The sequence below is a fragment of the Falco peregrinus genome, chromosome 12 (assembly GCF_023634155.1).
Source record: "Falco peregrinus isolate bFalPer1 chromosome 12, bFalPer1.pri, whole genome shotgun sequence".
NCBI classification, from domain to species: domain Eukaryota; kingdom Metazoa; phylum Chordata; class Aves; order Falconiformes; family Falconidae; genus Falco; species Falco peregrinus.
Genome location: NC_073732.1, coordinates 22589029 through 22611832, shown reverse-complemented (window position 1 = coordinate 22611832; position 22804 = coordinate 22589029). Strand labels below are relative to the sequence as shown.

At 38.1% G+C, this 22804-nt stretch overlaps 1 protein-coding gene across 8 annotated transcripts in view; it reads left to right on the top strand.

Moving 5' to 3' along the window:
* The window catches only part of NAALADL2 (N-acetylated alpha-linked acidic dipeptidase like 2), a 504178-nt gene that overhangs the window by 123709 nt on the left and 357665 nt on the right, over nucleotides 1-22804 (top strand). For 2 of the 8 annotated variants that reach the window (XM_055817256.1, XM_027794420.2), the window contains one exon: nucleotides 14467-14522. The exons of the other annotated variants lie outside the window; for them this stretch is intronic. The gene's annotated coding sequence lies outside the window, so the exon portion shown is untranslated. The remainder of the gene's footprint in view (nucleotides 1-14466; nucleotides 14523-22804) is intronic. 8 annotated transcript variants of the gene reach the window in all.

Below are 22804 nucleotides of genomic sequence, written 5' to 3'. Positions count from 1 at the left end.
TGCTTTAAGTAAGGATGAAAAAGTAGCATAAAGTAGACTTTATTGAAAGAATTTCTACTTTTCCATGATCATGTGTGTATTTTTTTGCTCCGGTTCCACCGCGCCCCCCCCCCCCCTTTTTTTTTTTTTTTTTTTATACCATTGTCATTGTTATTTTAGTTAGATTCAAACCAGTAGGAGAAACATCAGATACTTAGGACATCTAAGTAAAATAAAAAGACTGCTGGCACAATACCTGTGCAATAATGGTCTCCTATGTAGTATGTATTGAATTTTGAACAACTTGAAACATGTTATTGTAGATTTGTTCAAAATCTGGAGACTTGGTTTTCTTAGTTCTCCTGCTGTTCCTAGTGGTTTTGGGTGACTATGCATTTCCAGATAGCCATAATATATATGTTACTATGTATTGTGTATCTCGAGGTGTATGAAGTAACTGTATATTAGCAAAAGGAAATCTTATTGAGCATTTGAGTTATTTTCCATATCACACATGTTTCTAATGATAAGGCCAAGCAGGCTATTGGCGAGAGAAGGCATATTGCTTGAATTTACCCTTCTGAAATTGTTTGTGATTTGTTAAACTAAAAGCACCCTGTGAAGGCTGTCAATCAGAATATGACAGACACAGAAAACATTTTATGTCACGTCATTTGCACTTGCCTTGAAAAGAGGTGAAGTGCACTGTGTAAAGACTTGCACTGCCTTAGTGATGTTCATCGTGTACAGGTTTCAATCGTTATGTGTCCATATTCATGACAAGTAGGTAAAATCTGAAGTAAAAAATCTGGGCGATTTTGGCTCTTTTAACCTTATTTACTAAGGAAGTGAGGCTTATGGACTCTGTCAGGTGAACTTGACAATGTTCAGGCAAGTGTGGATATTTCAGATGTTCTTCTGGAAGCATATTTTTCCAGAAGATTTTGTTGAAGATAAAGTTGATTTATGCAGCAGTAGATGAAGCTGAATATATGTCTTAGGTATAGGGGGCGGGGAAGGAAAACAAGTTTAATTACTTTTCAGTGACTTCAGATCTTCATATCCTAAGATTAATTTTTAATTACACAAACTGTGCAATATTGAGGAAATGTGGACATGTCCACACAGAACAAAATGCTGCATGGTTTGCTAAAGAAGGACGCATGTTTTTCAGAAATACTGTGATTTCATTACCTGTTACAGTATTTCCTAGTTCTCATTATTTCAGAGAAAAAGAACTCTATAAGGATGCAGTTCAGCTGTATTTAATGTCTATGTTATAGTTGTGACAATATTTAGGAATTTCATGGTTGTGGAACATATGAAACTGGGAACAGTAAATGCAGAACTTTTGCTTTTGCATTTAGTCAGCAGTCAGAGAAGCAAGATTTACATGATCTCCATCAGGAAAGTAGCTAGAAACCATTGGAAACCAATGGTTAGCTTTAAGGACACCTGCCATGTTCTTCTCTCTCAAGAAAGATGGGCATGTTCTGTGTAGCAGTGTTGGAGCTTTTGGCTCAAATTTTTAATTTGTGTTTTTTTAAGAGTCCACTATCTCCACTGTCATGTTTACCTGAGGATGTGTTTCAGGTGGTGCAGATCTATGGGGTGCCTTTGGACCTGCATTTCGGTGCTAGGAGTCCAGTCTTGCAGTGTTGCTGCAGCAGCTTCTGCCTTTTTCCAGTTTCATGTTTCTGGTTATATTTTGGTTATATACTAAAGCTTTTCTTAGCATTCAGGAGAATAAAAAGCATAACATAAAGTTAACTAAATCCATCCCTGTGGAAACAGTCCTAGAAAGCGGAGCTGAGGTTTTTAGCCTGAATGTTACTGTGAATCTATAGTACTAGGCATAGTTTCATAATAGCTGGCTTTGTCAATTTGTATGTATATTCATCTTTTTCTTCAAACAGTAGTTGTATAAAAGTGGCATTTCTGCTGTCTGTGTAAGCTCAGATTTTATGTGCCTTCATAACACAATTAAGTTTACCACATTTTATTCCTGCTAGTGCTGCAGAGAGGGGCTGAGTCAGACTGTGTTTATTCTTGTGCTTCATCAGCAGAAATGTTTACCAACTTTCTGGTTATATTTTATTTGTGAAAATGCAGTGAAAGTAATGGGGTTGCACAGGTTTCAGAGGGTTTAGTTTGGCCTGTGTTGTTATTAGCATCGACTGAGACACATGAGCAGGGAATAATCCAGTTAGACTTCCACTGCCCAAGGCTGAATTTTTAGGGCTGACAGGAAACAAATATACGCCTTTTAACGTCTAAACTGGGTATATTTGACCTGAACGCCTGAGAGTTACAGTAAACCCAAATCATGGCAGTGTTGGTAGTGTGGCAGAATCGTTTTTTCCCTCTCCTCACAGAGGTTGTGCGTAGATGTCCTTAATCAACTGCGCTCTCTTCTTGTTCACTCTCCTTTCTCTCTTCAAGTCTCTTCTCAGTATGCCTTGGGTGGAAGAAAGCATAGGTGGGCAGTTCGGGTTATAAATACAAAGCCATTCGCATATGCCAACAAATTAAATTGCAGATACTGTATTACTCCAGCTCCTGGCAGCTTTAACAACTGTGGAACCTTGCACGCCATTCCTGGGATGCTGCCTCCCTGTAACAAAGGCTCTGTTGAGTTCTAAGGGACTGTACATTCAATTTGCTGTTAATTCATGGGCATTCTGGCCATCCACCTGTACGCTGCAGTATAGCTGATGGTTAACTAGCAGATAATTAAATAAACCTATGTCCTCTACATACCTAAACAACAAAATGTTTATAACTGTTGCTTCGTTGATAGAGAGAATTTTTCCTATTTACTGTTTCTATACTTATCAGATTACATGTAAAAACTGTAAAATCCTTTATATTATCCATAAACATAATAAAAAATGCTACACTACATAACTTTGACTTAGTCAATAATTCTAGGCTTAGCCTGAGGGGTTGAAAAGAAAATTATTCCTGTTACAAATTTTAATTATGCCATAAACTTTGGGAAATAGCTATTGATCTTCAGCATCTGGCATCAGAACTGTTGCCTGCTTTTTTTGGTTATTTAGTTTGAGAGTAGCATTGTCATGTAAGATAAAAATAAAAAATGTCACAGGAGATGAAGATGTACCATATGCAAATGAGAATATTTTGGTTTGTTTATGTACTAAAAATATTTTATTGCTGAAGAGTTTTTTGTTTCTTACCAGATTTTTTTAGCCATCTCCAGAGAAATTTGCATTTCAGATGCAAGAAAGCAAATTCTAATTCTATCAAAGACCCTTTCTCACCATGGGACACTATAATGTATACAGTATGTTTCTTGTCTTAGAGGTACATTTAAAATTGCAATTGCAATACAACTGGCTTTGTTGTGGAAAAATTATAATTTCAAGGGCCAGATGAGACAAAAGCTGGAACCTTATTTGTGTACTTCTTGCCTTAAACCGGGACTGTTAGACAATTGGTGTTAGTATAAAAAAATTAAGTCCAGCTTAAAATAGTAACATTGAAATTTTGATCTGATCTGGAGTCAGTGGCAAAGCTAGCATTGCTCTTCAGCACAGTGAGCGCTTACTCAGATGTCACAGAGTGGGAGGAAGAGCTTTTTAACAAGTTTGAATTTCTGAGCAGCTTGTAACGAGTGCAGCATTAGAAATTCAGACTACCTTTCTAATCATAAGGCCTAGAGCCCGATGTGCTGTTTCATGGCATGTCTGCTTATGCTTCATGAGGTTTGACTGCAGGTGAAAGAGAGAGAACCAAGGTGATCCCCAAAAGCGGTCATTTTAGGTGACTGGAAATACAGGGTATACTCTCCTCAAAATTTCAGTACAAGGATCCTTGTAGGCAGAGTAGGATAAAGCTCCCTTTCTGTTCCCCCATTCCAAAATGGTCTTTGAGGAGATGCTGCTTCGTGCCCACCTTTTTTGAGGTAAATGGAGGAAGGGATTCTTTCCTATCCAGGAGGAAACTGGAGTTACATAGAGTAAAATGGGTCAAAGACCTCCAAACAACTGGCCCTTGCAAGGACCATTGAGGGCAACTCACCACAATGGCAAAGAGTGATGGAGACTTGAGTACTGAGGAGGTGCCTATGGGGACCAAAAAGTGCTCCCTGGCTCTCCAGATGTCTACATTGTGTAAAGCAAGGAGACAGTTTGTGTGATCCTGAGCCTCATGGCAAGTTGGTGCTATTTTAGTTGGCTCAAAACAAAGATGCAGTGAGCCTGATGTTAGTGCCAAATAATATGTTGAAAGGAAGCATGTCTGTAAAGCTATAGCTTGTGGGTAGGCTGTAAAGGAAACTCCCAGAGCACCCTTGAGAAATGCTGTACTCCTCTCCCTATTTCAGCAAGGGGTAGATGCACCTCTCTCCCCTTGTGTGTGTTGTTTTTACTTATGTTCTCATCTTTTTATCTTCATGCACCCTGTTGGTAGCACCAGTACCAAATGGCATCTGAAGTTTCTCAAACTTTGTGCATGTTACAGTGATGCTGTGACCTCTTACTGAATAAGTAAACTAAGCAAAGTAGGACAAAGATGACTTCAGAGAGGCAGCTTGTAGTAGCCGTTGCCAAATCTTTGGCAGGAAATTGCTTCCCCGTATAGTGTCTGCCAGTGGCGTATTGGTGCTTGAACCCTTCTGGCTGACTTTACTCTGCCTAGCCTTGAACAAAAGGGGTAGAAGAAATATCACTGAGACTTGCAGGCATTTAATGTGGCCAAACTGACAGGTTGCACTCCAGCAGGTAAACGGAAGCCTATTAAGAACACACAGAGACGAAATGTGTTGTCTGAGCATCGAGTGTTTTGTTAGGATGAACCTCACTGTGGAAGACAGCTGTGGCCATTTCAAGGACATGGAGCAATTGATGCAGTTTCTGAAGGATTTCTATAGCAAGTTCTGAGTTAAATATTTTGATATAAGACTAAATGTCTAAATCAAAACATGCATCTGCATTCTCCTTATGGAACAAAACTAAGGTGGTGGCTCTGACTGCAGAGCCCTCTCTGTAAAATTAAAACTACCACTCTACTTCTCTGAAGAGTCCTGGTACTACTTGAATAATATTTTTTGTCTGCTTTCATGTTCTGAAAAAAATTAGATGTGTGAAATGTAAAGCCATTGAAACGCCTCAAAACTTCCCGGATTGAGAACCCAGAGCTGCCTTGATTTTTCATTCCTCTGCAGTTACCCTTTAGCCATGTAATCTGGGCCTTACACTCCAGAAAAGTTCTGCTGTTTATGTGTTGAGCTATTTATTTTGATGACAAAGGGAAGCTCAATACCTTGAAAAAGCGCTAATTTTTATTTACTCCCATTTATTTATGTATTGTTTCTGGCTGGAAGGTCAGGTTTGTACTGCTGCTGTATGCAGCAACTTAAAATTCATGTTGGTGTGTCACTGCAGTTCCTACACTCAAGCCACCACACCAGAAAACTATTAACTTTCAGTTAATGACAACAGAAAATGTTTTATAATAAACTGTGAAATAACCTAATCATCTGCAAAAGGTGTAAAGATTTTATATTAAAATGCAATTAACTTATGCTTTTTTTTGTTTGTTTCCTTTTAAAAAATTGGTTATGTAAGACATGCAATTAATTGGCTTTTGCTTTGGAGAGAATTTTTGTTTGCTGTAACATGGTGTCTGCTCTAACAATAGATGAATGCCACTAAATTTTCTGATGTTTACATGCAGGGAGATAGGCGCCTTTAGGTAGGAAGAGAAAGAAGAAAGCGGTAGCTGGCACCTGTTAAAGCAAGGTGCTGAATTGTACTCTGAAGACTCAGAGCCATAGATGGGCTAAGACAGAAGAGGACTTGTTTCAGTTTTTGGTTAAGTAACTGATCTTCTGTATGGGCTTGGGTTGCCCCCTTGTCTGGCTTTGTGCAAATCACTTTTTACCTTAGACTCCCATTTGAGAAGGGCAGGTAGGAACTGCTTGAGCTCCACAGGCATGGTGGGGTTAAAAATCTGTCAGTAATTCTCAAGTGCCTTTATCTTAGCAAAGGTAAACACGATAGCGACAAGGACTACTTACAAGTACCTCTGTGGTTTTAATTGGCTCATTTCTAACAGTAGAAGAGAGTGTTCAAATGAAATGGAAAAAAACCTGTCTTCTGTACAAAAGGAAGCTTTGTTAAGATGTGAGGCTAGAATGTGCTGAGCTATTGAAATCCAAGAGGAAGAGTAAAACTCTTACCATGAAAGATGGGAACTGAAAGGTTGGAAGAGAAAGATGAACAAAACAAGTAATGTGATAATCTGCTTAAAAACCAGTTCTGCTACGGTCATGGTGTGTAACGAAGGCTGGTGGCACCAGCCGCTTCCCCTGCGCTGATGGGAACCTGACAGCGGGGAGTAAGTTTCTGCCTTCCTGAGGATGTTTCTCGTTTCAAGACAGACTTTTCAAATACCCAGCTGGCTGTCCATCTGAGATATTGCAGGCTCTGTACTAATACTAGTGTTGTAAAACAGGTTTAAATGCAAGTCTTGATGTAATTATTCGTGTTTACCTCCTTCCTACCACATGTGGAAGATTCAGGATGGGTTTCTGAGTGAAAGAGGGATTAGTTACTTCAGTGCCCTGTGTACAGCAGTTAAGTGAACACTTTTCCTTTTTTCTTATGCTTTAAAGCTCTATGTCAGTCGAACTATCCCTAAGCACTCTCCAGAGGTGATCTGGAAGCGACGGGTTCCTTGTATGTTACTTCAGTGTTGTGTTATAATTTGTGTTATGACATTTCCAACTCCTTTTATAATGCAGATATCTGTTCACTACATAAAAGAATTCTTGAGGGTTTTGGTTTAATATTTTTTTTAAATAATTGAAAATAAAAATTTATCTACATGATTTGATTTTTAGTTGACTAATGGAAGTGCTAAGTATTTTAAGATGTCAGATATCTTGGGAAAATAATCTAGGCTGCTGAATTTACATTATCCTAAATACAGTCTTTCTCAAATGTGGAAGCTGAGACTTTGCTTATAAATGCAGTTTGTTTTGTTTATTCTGATAACACTGCATTTTGTATTTTTAAGGGCAAACTCTATGCTCAAGTGTTGGCCTGGGTGTCTTAAGAGTCAGGAAACAGCACGTTCTGACGTTCTGGCTTTGCTGAAGGTGTCTCTTTGCATCCTTGAGGAACATCTCAAGGGTCTGTAAACAAGTCTTTCTTACCACTGTGCTCTTCAGCTGAAGATTAGAGAATACGGGTTACGTATCTGTGAATCATGTCCCAAACCTGCATGCTTTTGCAAGCATAGGAGTTAGTGCATCTGTGACTTGAAATCCATCATACTTGGAGGCTTTGTGGTGGGTGGGTATTGTGCATATACACATGCAATATGGTGATCTTGTTTTGCCTACAGCCATTTTTCATAAATCAAGTGTGCAAAACACATTGTCTGCCCCCTTGGATATATAATTTTATTTTGTTAATTTTTGCCCCTCCTACAGAGCATGACAGAGACAAATGAGTAGTGAGGGAAAGTTGTACAATACCTTTTGCGTGTTCAGTGGTTACACACAAAAGGGCAGTGGTTACAGTTCAGGATTGTTTACACACTAAGCTTAGTACTGAATTCAGCTTTAAGAAAAAATAAATAATAAATATTAGAGATAAGGATTCTTGCCTTTTCAGTATGTGGTTGTACTCCTAACCTGGGAAGTTGGTGAAACATTCACAGGCAATAATTGTATTATTTCTCCAGTCATTTACCTTAGTCAAGGAACCTTTCCTGAACAGAGTCTGTGAAGGTGGAAGAGGTGGGTTTTATTCTTTAGATCTGCCCAAAAGCAAGAGAGGAATAAAACTGATTTTAAAACCAAAAGGAGTCTAAGTATCAAGATGAATGTAGCCTTAGGGTATTGTGTTCTCTGGTTTCTTTTATATATGTAATGAGGAGAGTCCATTGTAGCTTTATTTCTCTCTACTGCTTAGTCTTTAATGCAGACTAAAAGAAAATGTTTTACCGAGTTTAATGTCTGTGTCCTAGTTCTGCAGTGTGTATGGTTACTGCTGTGCTCCCTCTAAATGAGGATAAGGTCCAATAAAACCTGGCTTTTGTCTGTTTGTAAAGTCATCTGCTGGGTTTAAGAAACTTGGATTGTTCCCTTTCTGTGTTGGTTTGTTTTGGTTTTTTTTGGTGTCAGCTGCAGCTGTTTGAACTGGATTGAAACTTTTACTGCAATTACAGCAAAAGTAAATGATGCAGGAAAGAAAAATCACCTTCATATTTCCAAAGTGATATATTTTTTTTTTAAATAAAATAGCTTTTTTTGTTGTCTCAGAAACAGATGTCTGTTTCAACCCAATCATGAACTCATGCTCAGATTTAATTTATTGTTTAATTTTGTACTGGTCTTGTGTAAATAAACTGCCTCAGAGGCAAGTGAAATAGGATTTTTCTATATACTGAAGACTTGGAACGGAGCTGCTTTCAGCAGAGTTAAGCATCCCAGGGAAAGAAACAAAATTGTTTGATGAAGCAGGCTTATGTATATAGAAACTTGTCAGGGTTTAAAAGATGCAGTAACTTCAGTTAAGTCTGAGGAATTGAGTTTGGTCCAAATCAAATCTCAGTCTTCCAAACTCAAACTTCTAAAAAGTGATTTTTGTGCTGTTTTTCTTTCTTGGCTGTGGGAATCTGTGGCCTTGGCTGTGTTCAGTTGTTCCATACGGGCTGTGTCTGAGTGCAGACAGGTCTTGAGTGAGGGCAATGAGATACAGCTTGTTTCTTTAATTTATTTTTGACCAGATGTGAAATAAGCCCACTGAAATTTCATGGTTTTCATCTTGGTTTTCTGTTTGGAAATTCTTACCTGATAAGCATACACAAATGTTTGAGATTTTGAACCAAACCTAAGCTTTAAAACTTTTTCTGAATTCTAGTCATATTAACGATTATAGGCATTATAAGCAGAATTATACACACGTTTTTACTAGAACTACTTCTCTACTTTGTCCTACCTGTCATAGTTGATTTGAATTCTTCTTAAAAATCGCAGGAAAATTGCTTGCATTTCATTTAATTCACTTGATCTTGTGTATATTTCTTACTCAGAATTGGAAGAGGGAGCAACCCACTGCATCTAGTGACTCATGTCTGACTTTTCAGGAAAACAAAAAAATAAATATGTTGAAATAGGCAAATTGCAGTTTCTCATATGGGGGGGGGGGGGAGGGGGAGGAGGATATCATCCTGTTAGCATGCTTCTGCTTGACATACTGTTTTAACCAAACATTTTTTTCTTGTTTAATTTTTTCTATGGTATTTATGGGCTAAAAAGTCCTATATTGTCTATATTTTTCATTTTGTGTTAGTTGGTTTTATTTTGGTGTTTTTTTGGGGAAGTCTTTGAATATGCACATCTGTTGTAAAGAGGGAAAACTGATAGAGGCATGATTGCTTACTGTTATAGGAGAAAATTAAAATCCTATATTCCATGGAATAGAATAGGAGCAGAATGCTGAGACAGTATATTTGAAATAGCAGCATTTTAAATGTTACTGGATTGTTCGGTTATCATTTGTAAACCCTGTAACAGTGAGGCATTTCAGCCATTTTACATTACTAGTGTATAAATGTTTAAATTATACCAAGTATAAAGATAAACATTTCTATTATGCTTCAAAATTTGAAGATCATCAGTAATTTCCTATTCTTCATAAAGTTCAATTTCATGCAAGAGTAACTGATGTTTTCAGATGCAGTCAGTGATGCTGTGGCTTCTGCAGAGCTTTTAGTTGGTATGAGAGAAAAAATCAAAGAAAAATAATTTTGACTAGCATATGGGTGATTTAGTAAGGCCGTTGTGACAGTGTATCCCATATTGTGTTATTAAACCCAAGCTTTATCATATTGGTAATTTTATGTATCATCATAATTGTATAATTTTTGTATTTTATATACCAAAGTTTGTTCCCATTAGCTTTTAGTCTTAGATCATTAAAGGCAGATTTTGAATTCCATGTGAATTAGAATAAATTTTTTTCTTAATCAGGTCAGTCTTTGCAAAAAGCTCCTGCTAGTTTAGACGTCACCCATTATAAAAGTTTTTCTTTCTCAAATCAAAACTCAATATTTCTAAGAAATTTGTTGTCTTTTTGTAATTAACTGCAACTAGGACATAGTGAAAAAGCGTTTCTAACTGTTTTAATAGTCCTATTTGAAATTACTTTCTACTTTCCCGTAATGAATCAAACTTCTAATGGTTCTTCCTGCTTGCTAATTTGCATTGTTGTCTGGTTGCCGTGCATTTAATCAGCAAGAGTAAACTGTTAACATATCACCAGGAATCTGTCAGGAGTATCTATGTAGCACCCTGACTGTTGACAGGGTATGGAAATTCACTGGAAATGATGGGCTCAGTCCACTGGGGATTTTGTCTCTTGTCACAAACACAATGACTGGTATCTCAGAATCTTCAAGTAGAAGATGCAGTAACCCAGCTCTGGTACCAGGGCATTGTGCTTATCTAGCACACCACCTGCTTTCTCTCTGGATTAGTATGCTCTCCTTATTTTGCTGTCTACCAGTAAGCAGCAGAAATATGTTTATTTTGGTAGTAAGCATTTACAGAAATGTCTGTTCCTGTATTGTTGTTGGTTTACATTTACTGTAATAACAGAAGGCGATGAGTTGCGTTGAATTACTTTGCATGGTTAACTGCAAAATGGAAGTTTTCAGGTAGTTCTGAAAAAACCCACCAAGCAGCAGTTGAATGCTTATTTCCTTTAGTAAGAACTTGCTACTTACAAAAATTTTACCGTTGTTTGATGTTATGTATTAGGCAAACTATTGATGATGAAATTGTGTACTCCCAACTTCCTTGCAGTGCTTATATTGCCATAGTTGCTTTAACATTAATAACAGTTTGGACGCTAAAAAAAATGAAATATGAGTTAAAACTGGGTTAAAATTTTTCTTCTTGGTAGAAGCCTAGAAACTGTACTGAAATTAGAAGGATTATTCAGTCTTCATTTGATCACATTAATTAAATCCAAATTTTGAAAAATAATTGATCATTGATCATTAATCTTGGAAAAACTAATTAAAAAGTTCTAAAAGAAACAGCAATAAAATGATTTTTCCAAGAGTAAAGATTCCCACCCTCTTTATGCATTTCTGATAAAGGATGGGAGGCTTAATGAATGTGGAAGAAAGAGAGCGAATAAGTCTTACTCATAATTGTTTGCTGCTCGAAATAATGGGAAGCATAATCTCGGTGTGACTGCTTGTCATTTGCTGTCCACTTGGGCTCTTATATCTGCGAGCTGTGCTAAATTATAAGTAGTCTGAAATTTCCAAGTTCTGCAATACTAACTACAAGGAAGAATTTCTCAGACCTGCTAATCCTAGTTTGGGTTAGGTGTTTGCTTTTGTTTTGGTTTTTTTTTTTTTTAATTGCTTTTAACTACTTCTACTCCCAAATTAATTCTTTCAGTTTTTTATTAGAAAATGAAGTACTTTGCAGGGGGAAAGGTTGTCATATTGGAATGATGTGATAAACTCTCTCCCTGTTTGCCTGTACCAGGTCTCTTTGCCTATCACACCACCAATAAGGAAATTTGAGTGGTTTCAGCCATCTGGTCATACCCTCTTTACTAATTCTCAGACAGTGGTAGCATGAGAAGACAAATAACTCTTCTTGTATGTCCACTGTTGCACATACTCCACAAATAATAAAGCTGTAGCCTGTCATTATTTCTTACAGTTTAATTTTGCGTTGCAATATCAGGGCATAAAAAATATGAAAGCATATTGCAGTCTTACTGTTCCATCTCTTGAATTTGTTGGTTTATTTGGATTTGGTTTTTTGGTGTGTTTTGGTGTGGGGTGGTTTTTTTTTTTGCCTTTATTAGTGGCAGGTCCTCAACAGTATTTGAAGTTTGAAATGCATTTAATAGATTTACGTGATAGGGATGTTGCTGTGCCCTTTCCTAACTTTTCAGCCAGGTTAGCTGTGTGTTGTGTTAGAGGGAGGGAAGAGAGAGGGGACTTTCTCAAGAAAGAGCCAGAAGCTTCGTAAATGATTATAAAAATGATTATTGTACACTGCTTGCATTAGGACAGTGTTAAATGCGCATTAGGGCTCTGAATTGTTAGCCATTATGAACCTGGCTGCAGTTGGCATACAACTTTTTTCCTGCGTGTTTTGATTTGATGCAGTCATAAAAGTGTAAAATAGAAATGGTAAGATTCTAAGAGCAAAAATAACAACAACAACAAAATATCTGTATTTTATTGTCCTTTGCCAGGGCAAAATATTTTTTTTTCTCTCTTCCTGTTAAGAGACAGAAAGCTAATCCTACCCAAGACACCTTTTTTAAGTGCTCACGGAATAAATTACACCGTAGAGACTCAACCTGCAGTTACAGCTCAACGTTAACGTGATACCGTATATTAAAGTGGTGAAGCTACACTGAATCGCAGCCAAGTGGCATGCATTGGTAGGAAGGGCGCTTATGTGATCTGAAAGGTTTTTTTTCTAAACCTGGGGCCTGAAGTGACATACCTGGACCCTAACTGGGATGTCAGTGATCTGTTGTCACGTTAGTAATCTCCCAGTGCATGAAGTGCCCGAAACCGTGCTCCGAAAGGTCTGTGCAGAATCCAGCAGTCCTCCTTCTTCCCCATCGTCGCGTGTTTCCAACTGTATTGAAGCCAGGCAAGTTTGTGAAAGTGAAACCCCTTTTTTGATCCTTCTCCAACTTTTTTTCCTTGAGATGTATTTTCAGTCGGGTTCAAGAATATTACAGCTTCTCTAAGTTTACTGGTGAATTCTGAGCCATTGCAGGTTACTTAAAGAATGCAGTAATCCATTAAGACTCCTAAAACAGTCAGTGCTGACAGAAACATTGCTGATGTAAGGTTACCGCCAGCTACAGCATCTCTATACTGTTCCTATTCTAATGTCTACTTGGCAGTTCAAAGGTCATTATGGGTTGTTCCTCTCTTGAGAAGTGCATTGTGTGCTGGGCACTCAACATTACACAGAGAGGTGCTGGTAACAGACTTGATTTGCCAGTTTGCTTGATGCTAGATCATGTTTCTTGCTTTGCAGGCCATTCAGTGTAGAAATTTACCTCAATTTAAATGTTAATGATCCACTTTTTCTCGAAGCAAAAAACATGCACAATCGTTCTGAAAATAAAGATTTATTCTCTTGACAATCCTAGTAATAACTTTATGTCTAAGAATCCCCTTTACATACTTGTTTTTCTCTTTGGCATTACGCTGTCTTAGGTAGGCAAGTTTTTAAATGCATCTTTCAGAGATTAAAACTTCTGACTCAATTTGACAACATACACACTTTTTTTGAAGCCAGTAAAATCAATAAAAATTGTTTGCTTTTCCTGTTGTCAGGGTTTTTTTTTGTTTTTTGTTTGGTTTGGTTTTTTTCCCCAGCTCTTTAATGGTTATGGGAGTTTCAAAGTGCTTTACGAATTTTGGGAGTGGAAATGTTAATATATTACCACATGTGCAGTGGAGTTTTATTGTATGCTTTATTTAGAAAAGTTTGTCCACCTGTGTTTATATAATAGCACGTTTCAGAACCCTTACTTAAATTACGTGCTGAGGCTGTTGAAAAGCTACGTAGTAGTATAATAGAAAGCAATCCTTGCCTTGTCGAGCTTCCTAAGTAGGTATTTATTTAGAATAGTACAGAATTGAGTATACATGGTATATAATAAGTAGTTATTTAGGATAAAGCAGAACCAGGTATACATGGTACTAACCGGTGGGTGGAGGAGAAACCTGTAGGTGTAGTTGGACGGGCGTGGGGCCTCTGGGCATCCTGGCTGGCTGCCCAGGGGAGGGGAGCGCAGCCCCCTGTGTGCAGCCCTCCTGCAGCCCCCATGGGCTTGAAGCCAGTGGGAGTGTACTGCTATTGTGAAAACATGACTGGGACCTGTGGATTACTATATTCTGCCACACTGTGAGGACGGGAGGTAAGATTTTTTTACTTCTTTTGAATTGTCATTACCAGGCTCTGCCTAGTGTGTTATAACAAAGTACAGTTGCAAAGCTGGCGCTGGGGGGGAATGCTGATGAGCACCAGCCATGTCTTGGTAGCAGGCTGGACTTGGTCTTTCCATTAAAGGAGATGATTAACTATTCTGTTCTTTAAAACATACACAAACATACTAATTTAATATTTCAAGTGGCTGTCAGTGCCTCCTCCCTCCCTCCCTCCCTCCCTTCCCAGAAAAAAGGGTGAGGGTCACCTTGCTGTCCAAAGCTCCATTGCAACATCCATCTCCTCAGGTCCCATTCATGTAATGAAGGGGAAGGACATACCCTACGGATCCAGGAATCATGCTGGATAAAATTAGGTGAATGTTTATGTGATATTTATGTGAATGCAAGTCACTAACCCTGTCAGGATGCTCCCGTACCTTTCATGTCTTCCCACGTGCTGTGAAGATGGAGAATCTCTCACGATTTTTACGTTGCAACTTCATGTTTATTTTGCAGGGCAGGTGGCAGTTTTTCTCTCTGAGTTTATCAGTCTGTTGAAGTGGTTTGTAAAGGTCAGTCATTTTAAGTTGCTCTCTAATTCGTCATTAAATGGGCGCATGTCTACCATCTCATATGCAGTAGTGTAAATAAAGTTACTTGTTCTGAATAAAGTGAATGGGCATATTACAGAAAATGCTAATGCATTCTGAACCTAAGAAAATAAGTCTGCTTTCTTTTGAAATGAAAGTACTGTTTCTGTTTATGATAACATCGGGGGCTGCCATTAATTTTTATTTTGTTGTTCAAATATTCTTTATACGCAAAGGTACTAAGCCAGTTATAATTACATCACCACATTTGCTGTTTGGAATATCACTTATTGGCTTTGGATTAGGAGTCTTAATTACTTGATTGCTGTATTTTGGATTTGGGTAAATGTCTCTTCATTTTTGTGGCATTCCAAGTGTAATTAATATCAGCACGAAATACTGAAGTCATTAGCCTTTAGTGTTCAAAATTTTTCTTTTTTTGTCAAGATGGAAGAATGTGTCAATAAGAAAACATTTTCATTTCAAATGAGTGCTCATAAATATGTAGAAATTCCAAAGCAATGAATTGTGTTTATGAATTATAATAGATGGTATGGTGCAGCATTATGCAAAGGAAATGAATGGCATAAATTATAGTGGTATATTAATTCATATCATTTCCCCTGCAGCTCATTCCATATGTGTTAATCGCATCTGTGTGCAACCTAGTCAAGACGTTGTCACACACATTGTGAATCTTTTCCTACAACACTGAAACTCATCCTTGACTAAATTGGAATATGGAAGCATTTTTAATGGTTCTAATCAAAGCTGTAGCACTGTCTTGGAGAGGCTGAGGAGGGGAGGTTTTCGCTATCTGCTAAACAGTGTAAGAGAAAGGCTGTAACAACAAATACTGATGCATTTTAATGCTGTGTTGTCATTACTGTTGTTTCTTACTACCTCTTAACTACACTAAACTTTTCACTATGTTAAAAAAAAAAAAAAGTTAATGTAGAAAGTGACCAAGTAACTGTTTATGTTTCATTCTGTATCTGCTTTGTTGAAAGGGACCTAAGTGAAAGAGTATTTGGCAGAGAGGTATTACTGCTTTATATAGTTATTTATTGTGCATCAGTGGTAGGGATAGAGTGTTGTGTGTTGTCACAGAGTGAATTAATATATAATAATAGAAACTGTATTACAGAATTTGTAATAGACACCAGTGGACGGGAATTTTCTGTCTTAGATAATCTAAGATCTGCAATCAGAGCAAATTGTGGTGTTCAAGGAGAGAATAGAATTGTCGGTATAGGGAGGCATGTATTCAAGATGGAAAGTTTGCAGTTGTAACTTAAAAGAAAATGTTTATACCATTATTCAAGTGTAGCTGCGGCTTCAGAAATAGTCAGAAGGCTGCAGAAAGACCTATGTGCTGAACTGGGGAGGTGATTATTACTGGTCAGCTTCAAGGACTTTCTTCAACAGTGTAGAAAAAACAGGTTCAAAGCAGAGTCATGCTGAGCTTCCGATAGATAGGTGCTCATAGGGGAGAAAGTGGAAAGGAATGTAAGTAGAAATGAGTCAGTGAGTTAAAGCTAGCAGAGGTGTTTTCAGCCTGGTGGCTGTGGACTCAAAAGAGTTAGAGGACTCTTCTAAGGATCTCTGAGGTAATGAAGAAAACCAAAACTTGTCAGCTGGCCTAAATTCGCTACCCAGGAGTCTGAACTGGCAGGAGAAATTGTCAAGGGTCAATAAACTGGAAACTCGCTAAGTTAGAACCTAAGTACCCAGACCCATCCTCAGTTAGATTTGTTGGAAGATTAATTACTAATAACTGGTTGGATACTAGATTACTTCCCTACCTACGCTTTTAATCAACTGCAATTAAAATTTTGAATTTGGATTGCACTTTTTACTGATGGCTTCCTACAAAGTGACATTGCTTTTAAAAGATGCTGTGCTGCTTTGATAAGAAAGTTAACTTCTTTTTAAACAGAAAGACCAGAAAAAATCTCTGTCCAGTTGCTTTTTAATTCAGCTATATTTAATGGGAAAATTAGCCTTCAAAAGATATCTAAATTTTGCAAAAAGCAGAACCTAAGATTCTCTAGTGCATTCAGATATGCACAAACGGGCACTGTAGAGCAGGTACCTGGGATTCAAACATCATGTCACAGCTATAAAAGGATATCACATGGATGTTGTACAAGACATTTTCAGAACTTATTTCATTGAAGTATTAAATCAAGAGAATATTTAAGATCATTCCTAATTTCCAAGGTAGTTGTTTATTAGAAATTGAGTATAAGCACTGATCTGTGGATTTAAAACAGCAAGTTACTCTGAAATCAGAAGTATTAACAAGTTAATTAACTTTGGGCATCCCTGAAGTTCAGAATAGTTTTTCACAGCTCCAAGAAAATACCAGCCTGTGATTTTCTGTTGATTTAAATAAAACAAAATTATGTCCCCCAAATGTATAAGAAAATTTGAATAAGAAAAATAATCATTTCCCTCTCATGCACCCTGTGCAATGCAATATCACACAGCAACATAGGAACCCTGCAAGAACTGGAAATCATGTGTAGATCTGAGGCCAGTTCATCTTGCAGCAGGTAGTGTGAAGACACCAGGTTACTCAGTGTTTGTTTACATGTCTCCACGTCATTTCATGTGACATGATGGCAACATGCCTTTCAAAACAAATCTATTTCAATTGAATGCAAATTTATGTAGCGCAGGAAGCAGTGGCGCCTAGGAGGAATGCAGGTACATAACCAACTGCAAATATTTTCCAAGTATAATTGATTGTTCTTTCTTAGAGGTGTTCATAGAGGAAGATGTCTTTCACTTTAGAAAAAAAAAAAACACAAACAAACTTTAAGTATTCTGTTGATTTGCCTTTTAAAAATAGACATATTTTCATACTAAATGCCCATTGAGTAAGGACACTTTGAAGTCAGTGGCCTAAAGGCATTTGTTTGTTCTTGCATCAATTTTCAGATATTTCCTTCATTCCTGACTTCTTTTTTTTTTTAGATGCACGTTCTCTACCCAGATTTGGGCTAGCTCCTTGTATCAAAACCAGTCTTCCTCCTTGTCCTCTTAATTTCCTTTATGCAGATTGTAACCCACAAAAGAATAACAAATATACAGAAGAGTCAAATAAAACAAATCTACAAAGAAAATCTGTTCATAAATGGAAAACTTAAACAGATTTTTAGAAAAGAGACTTATTTTCATTACACTTGTGCCTATCTTTATGTTTCTTGAAATGGCTAGAACTAATATCAAAGGTTACATGCCGTATCAGTAGGCTTGTGGGGTTTGTTTTTAGAAAAGAAAAAGCTCTGCAGCTTGGAGATAAAATGTAATGTAGTAGTTGCTAAGGTAACTGCATGTTTTTGTGAATAGTGGAACAAATTAGGTGAGTAAAACATCTGTAAATTGTTAATACGTAGGTTAGAGCTGCCCTTAAGCCTCAGGAATTAACCTTTTCAGACCTGCTGGCGAAGCCAAGGAATGTGGGGGAGGAAGAGTCCTGCCGCGTGCTGCAGTGAGTGCTGTCGCCTCTCCCGGCGAGGCGGGTGGCTCTTCAGAGGGTCTGCAAGCAGGGAGGAGCCTGGCTTGCATGTGAGCATGGGAACTGGTGCTTTTGGGTCATCTGGAGCGATAGAATGGGTTTGTTTGCGGGCTGCGTTCAATATGCTAAGTCTTATCTTCTTCCTGTAGTGCCAGCTGGCCTGTGGCTCCGGGGGTGGGTCTGCAGGAAGACAAGCTGAGCGGTCCTGATCCAGAGGAGGGTCCTTGTCACATCTGGCTGTGTGAGGACTGCTGCGTGCCCCGAGTCCTGTGTCAGGGACGGCCAGTTCTCATTTTCAAGAGGTAGCTCTTGGGCTCTTGGTTAGAGTGTGCTCCTGAAAAAGAAATACAGACTTGGTCCCTTGGGGAGATGCCTCTAGAGGCTGCGTGTCTCCCACCCCCATACATCCAATGTGCCTCTGAGAACGCACAGTAGCTGAGCGTGTATGCAGTTACCTTTGCTTCATCTCACACCTGGGCAGCTTGAAGTAGATGAAGCTTAGGCATTATTGTCAGCTGCTTACTGGACATAACCTGCTAGCTCTTTGCCAGCTACTGGTGACCAGTAGAACATGTTTTGAAAAGGTCCAAAACATCAATTTTGCAGGATGAAAGCGTGATGTTGTTACATGATTACTTCAAAGAGCGATGGCTTGGGACTCCAGTCAAAATCTGGCCCGTATCTACAGAGAGGTAGCTAGGATTTTATTTGGGAGGAGAAGCTTATTGAATTTCTTCTGGCACATAGAGGCTAAAGACTAAAAGTGAGAGCAGTAAAAATAGCAAATACCTTAATGGTTCCAAATCCTTTAACAATAAAAAAAAAAAAATAGAATTAAAAAAAAAAAATGATTGGCCTCATTGCCATTCAGAGCAGGGATTATTTTCCAGAAGGAAGTCAAAAAGTCCAGGTGTGTCTAGATCTCAATGATTTTATGTGCCCGTATTTCTGAGCATCCATCTCTGGACTTAAAAAAATCTTTGATTTCTACCCTTGACACCTCTGCCTTGATTTCCACAAATTGAACCAAAGGTGTCTTGATAAACAAATAAGCTGCAATCTTTTGAGTTTTGCTGAATACAAAGAACCAGCAGTTCATAAGTAGATACTTAGTACAGGGATGAGGCCCTTTTTCGTCACGGTATCTTGTGGTTAATTATCCAAATGGCAAAATCATCTAAGCTCGGCATGACAGAGCAGGATTAGCAGTTTCTGTGTAAGACAGGAGTAGAGAGGTTACAGGGTCAGGATAATTTGAAAAGTGGAGGCAAAGCTTTGTATGATTAGTTTCCAATGTTAGTCCTTTACAAGAATACAATTAATTATCGTTATGTGGAACGGGAGGTGAGGGGAAACACCTGGGTGTTGAGAACTATGTCTTCTTCATCCTATAAGGCACATTCTTAATCCAGGGCATGAAGCACACAGCTACCTGCTTGGGAGGACAGAAAAACAGGGGGAGCTCTGCAGGCAGTTCTGTCAAGACCACGTTCGTTGAAGGTCACCCAGACTGATCTGAAGGCGACTGGGGCATGCGAGGCTCCAGCTGACTGGTTTCCTCCCACCACTAGATATTTTGAGTAAGCTGTAGCTCCTGCACCAAACGCAGCCCCATGGCTCAAGTGAAGCAACATATGCATGAAAATTGCACTCTCAGCTTCCCAGGAGCTTTTGCTATTCCTGACAGCGGGCCAATAGGTACCAGTAGAGCTGCACCTATTATGGGTTATGTTTAGCCCAGCTGGAATGCACAGCGTCTTTATTCAGGAGATCATCGTTATGTGATGCAGCAGATGCTTTAGAGTTAGTGGGTCAGATTCGTAGTTAAAAAAGAAATAAGTATGTAGCAACTATTAAATTTTAAGTCCATGACAGTACTTACCAATTAGCTATGAGTAACCTGGTGTAGAATTTGGTTTGTTTTGTTACAGTTTGGAGTTGCAGTTGCAAAGATAAATGCAGCCTTTAACTTTCCAGTTTTGTTTGTTTGTTTGTTTGTTTTTTCCTTAGGAAACTGCTGCAATTGCTCTTACTGAATAATTTAAAGAGCAATTTTCTAAGCATGTCAAAATTTTGACTGTTATGTCTTGTATTTAATAGTGTAAACTGACCTTCAATAATAAGACTTTATGCTGTAGGACAATATTTGTTGAATCTGCCTAATAAATTCAGAATTAGGAATAAATAAAAATAAACTTTAAATTGGGAAATGAGGCATAGACAGAACTGCATGAGGTTTGGGTTCACTGGTCTGTACACAGGATCTAAAATATTCTGCAGAGTGCATCCCCATAGACAGGAAGAAATACATTTTAAAATTAGGCAGGTAGCATTTTATACAAAATTATTTGGTCTTTAAGTATAGACTGTCCAGATAAAAAAAGTCTATTTGTCCCAGCTCAGAAATATCCTCCATTTCATTCCTTCTAGCTCAGTGATTACCAGAATCTCATTTTGGAGACACTTTCAAATCCAACCACCTGTGCTCAATATTGGACCATGGGATTCTTAAAGATTTTATGAAAGCGACAATTGCATTGGTCTGACGTTGCTTGCATCCATTCCCATGGTGTTTTCCACTTCACCTAACTAACTTTTTGTGTCTCTTCAAGACAGTTGCAATCAGAATTGCTTTTTACAGTGAGATTTGAGACCATATGAGGAGGAGTAAGTTATTAGTGTGGGGCCTCATGCAGCCCCATCAATTTTTGTCCTCGCTTTCCCAGAAGTGAGAAGAGGAGATGCTAAGAGCTCTCCCACAGAGGGCAGGACTTTGGGCACTGGATTAAAAATAGAGGCAGATAAAGAAACAAAACCCAGTTTTCTTCAGCTCTCATGTTTTGTTATTTTAGGTGGTAAATGCTTATTATATACACTTGAAAACTGCATATCCCACACCTCTGTGATGTGTAGTGTACACTTCCAAATAGCATTATCAGAGTGGGAAGATAACCATTGTCATAAAATATGGATCTTTATAAATATAGTATTGTTTGCGCTCACTTTTAAAACATATCTATCTGGAGAATTTACTTTCCTGACATCCCTCTTCTCCCACTGAGAGCACTGATTTCTCCTCTGTAGGCCTCCTTTACCAGCAATGGGGTTTTTTTCCCTTTTCTGCCTCTACTTTGCTTACCCTAGTTGTTTTGCTGTTAAAAATTCCTCAATTTCCTTCTGGTGATCTCTTAATTAAAAGCCATGAGCCTTTAATTATTCTACAATTCATGCAAGGTCTCTTGAGAGGATAAATGCTGTCAGTTCATGGCAGATGTTGACACCTGCATAATTTTTACCACCTTTTGGATGAATGGTGATTATTTCTCAGAAGAACAATCTCAAAGCTTTATTGGAAAACTGTTCTTCTTATTGGACTCTAGCAGGAAGATCCAGACTGTTAATAGCTGTCAATCTGAAATGCATTTGGAGCCTATCCAGAAAACACACTTTTTGCATCTTAAACAGAATGTATGATTTTACATATTGGAAAAAAACCCTCTCTGGGGACAGCAAACTTTATTCAGAAGAGTTGGACCTGACAGGTAAAACTAAAGTAAGAATTTCCTTTTTTGTAGTAAAGTCTGTTTGTGATCTGTCAGTTGGAGAAGTGGAGTTGACCAAACCTTGAAGTTTAGATATAATAGCTAAAAACAATATTCTGGTCTTCATCTTCTTTACTGGTATTTCACTAGTTTACTGGATCAAAGGAAAGACAGGTGGAGCAAACCCACTGCTGCTGAAAGTGTGGCAGAAGAATCTTACACTGTGGGGGTAAATACAAAATACGAGGGTTTGGGATGGATAGAAAGGTGTTTCTGTGCCTGATGACAAGGGGCTGTGACAGCAAGGCAAAGAGAGCCGGAGGTATGTGTCCCTCCACCTTGTGTGCAGTTCCTTAACTAGCAAGAAAGTGTTGACTCCCATGTAGAAGGTCATAACTCCTGGACTACCTTGATGTTCTTTGGATCAGGGAGGTTTTTTGCTTGTAGACAGTAAAAAAGAAAAGCAAAAAAAAAAAAAAAAAATCACCCCAGTAACCAGAGACAAGGTAGTCATAGCGGCAGGTGGGAAAGATACCCATTATAAGGTAATTCAGACAAGTAGTTGTGGATTTAAACCACAATGAGAGTCGTGGGTGGTTTTGATAAACAGGAAAAATAAATTCAAGAAACACTTTGTGTCCAGTAAATGGACAAATTCTGGAGGAAAAAAACCACATTACCTTTGTTTGTGAAACTCATAACAATTATTATGTTTTTAAGAGGTTTTGCTGCAGTAATAAACTTGCAATGGAATGTATATGTTTGTCCAGGGCATTCATCTGGTTGAATTTTTCAAATGTCATTTAAATGTGCTTCTACTGTGTATTACTTTGTTACAATGTGAAAGTGAAGTTTTCATTCTATACAAATATATAGAAAAATGGTATGGTATATTATGGGGTTGTTATAATTAAGAATGTAATACTGGAGGAAGAAGTGCTTTATAATATGGGAGGTGGGCAGGATTTCAGAGGATGTAACAGCAACTGTGTCATTTCATACTTCAGTAGATAAGTAATATTTTCTAGCAAGACTACTATTTTACATGGAGCCATAGTGTTTGTGAAGGGTTGAGGCATGGTGAAAGTTGAATTTCTGTTTGAATATACTGTACTGCAAAAGCAATGCTCTTGATGTCTGAATTGGCTGCTAGTTAGTTTTAGATTAAAGTGCATAAACTCCTTTTCTTTTCTCTT